General features: G+C 42.7%; 1 non-coding gene across 1 annotated transcript; it reads left to right on the forward strand.

The window, feature by feature from the left end:
- Positions 1–793: 793 nt before the first annotated feature.
- On the forward strand, positions 794–899 carry LOC130460195 (small nucleolar RNA R71). The gene has a single exon (XR_008920137.1). It is a non-coding gene; the product is annotated as a small nucleolar RNA R71 (small nucleolar RNA).
- The last annotated feature ends 1547 nt before the right edge of the window (positions 900–2446 follow it).

The following is a 2446-nucleotide window of genomic DNA, read 5'->3' on the forward strand; positions in this document are numbered from 1 at the left end:
TTGAGGCATCCCTAAATTGCCCATAAGAGTAGTTATAACCCCCTCCACCTTGATGGTTGGGATTATAACTCCCTTGGTTGTATTGGCCTTGATTGCTAAAACCTTGAGATTGACCATAGGGCACTTGGCTTTGATAGCCTTGTGCTCTATAGCCACCTCGATTTTGGCTATCATACCCACTTCCTTGGCCATAGCCTTGGTGGGGACCATACATGGAGGGCCCTCTAGGTTGCCTAGCAAAATTAGGATTGTTAGGGTTATCATTCCTAGACCTCTCATTGATGACATTAGCATATTCTACATCAAACTCTCCTTCATACGAAGGGCCATAATCCACAAATGACAAGTTATGAACTAAGGGGCATGCATCGGGGGAATGACTATAGTCTTGACAATTTTCGCAAAAGAATGTGCCCGGAGGCATTGAGCCATAAGAACTAACCTTGCCCCTCCCCTTAGAGAGAAGAGTGGCCGAGGGAGGAGGGATTGTAGACGGTGATGGCGGTTGGCTCGGTGTGTTTTCGAGCTTCTCCAAGCGTGAGGCAAGCTTCTCTATCATCCGTGCTTGCTCTATGGCGTACACCGAACCCTTACCATCTTCAATCCTACCTTTCCCATCATAATTCCTTGTGCCTACATGCCAAGATTGGTAGTTTTGAACTATATCCTCAATGATTTCCTCTATTTGATCCTCAGTTTTATTCATAATGGGGCCTCCCGCACCCGCATCAAGACTTGTCTTCAAACTTGGACTCAGCCCCAAGTATAATGTTTGGAGCAACAAAGATTTAGGAATCCATGGTGAGGGCATTCCCTTTGATACTCCTTGAAACGATCCCAAGCTTCGAAGAGTCACTCATCTCGCTTTTGCTCAAAGGATTGAATCTTGTGGCGACACTCTGACGTCTTCCCATGCGAATAGAACTTGTTTAAGAATGCACTTGTCACTTCGGTCCAAGTGCGAAGTGAGTTGGGCTTGACCTCCTTGTCAAGCCAATCACTTGCTCGCCCAAGTAGAGAGAACCGAAACAATGTCAACCTCACATAATCCGATGTAACACCATTGTGCTTGATTGTGTCACAATAGTGCTCGAACTGTTTGAGATGTTCGTGAGGTGATTCATTACTCTTCCCACAAAAGGGGTGGCTTTGCACCAAATTGATCAAGGCGGGCTTGATCTCAAAGTTGTTGGCACCCGTTGTTGGGGCTTGAATACCACATGTAGCTTCGAATGCCCCCGATATTCCCAAGTTCTTAACCGGGAGCGCCATGTTCTCAAACACTTGCTCACTCTCTTGTTGTTCCTCACCAACACTCAACGATGCGAATCTGTTATGGCTTGATGAGCTAGACCGTACATGCCTTAGTCTCCTAAGTGTCCTCTCCAATTCGTGGTCAAGAGGATGGAGGGTCCTTTGACGAGCACGTCCCCTAACAAGCATACAAACTCAAGAAAAACCGTGAGCAATGCCAAGGAAAAAGAAAGCTAAGCGAAATTGCAATGTTTTTGTATTTTCTAATGATGAACTAGTCTCAACACAAACTTAAAAACAACAACCGTTCCCCGGCAACGGCGCCATTTTGATAGGTGTATTTTCCGTCGTTGAAAGAAAACAACCTATGCAAACAAAATTTATAAAACCACTCAACTACCGGTTAGCGGTAAGCAAAGGGATCGTCCCAAAGAAACGGTGGTTATTGAGTTTGAAAGTCAGTTCGAACAAGGATTTGGTTTTGAATTGTCACTTTTAAGAATCTAAAACTAAGAATTATGCTAAATTGAATCAAGAAAGGGAAACGTTAGGGAGTCGGGGATAGGCTAGGGAAACCGGGGGAAATGAATTCAACTATTTAGAAATGGTGATCATGCAACGAAATGGTGACTAGGCAAATGGCATCTAAAGACGAACCCGCCACCTCTCGGATAGGGAACGCTAAGCGTCTAATCCACGGAAGAGCTCTCGCCTAATCCAAGATTAAACTAACTAGCATATAATAGGTACCGCCATTTGATCACACAAGATAGGCACACAATCTCTTGCCAAACCTATCCTATGGTTCCATGTGAATCTAATCGAATAGCATTTGCAACTACCACTCAACTAGCATGGATATCCTATCATCAAATCATATTTAATCACATGAATCAACCAACAATCAATCAACAATTTCCCCTAATTAAGCCCCTAGATTCTCCCCTTACCCTAACCTAATTCTACTCACTAATAATTCTAGAAATCAAGCAATCCATTAGTTCTAAACTAGCAATCATGAAATTGAAGGAGTAGGAAAAGAGAATTAAGAGTTCAATTGCACAATCAAATCACAAATTGAAAATCAAAGTAACTTCAATCAATGAAATCAAGAATTCAAGAAATTAAGGAATTGAAGAACAATCAACAACAAAGCAAGAGCAAGAATTAAGAAACTAAGAATTAAATTGCA

The sequence above is a fragment of the Spinacia oleracea genome, chromosome 4 (genome assembly GCF_020520425.1).
Source record: "Spinacia oleracea cultivar Varoflay chromosome 4, BTI_SOV_V1, whole genome shotgun sequence".
NCBI lineage: Eukaryota > Viridiplantae > Streptophyta > Magnoliopsida > Caryophyllales > Amaranthaceae > Spinacia > Spinacia oleracea.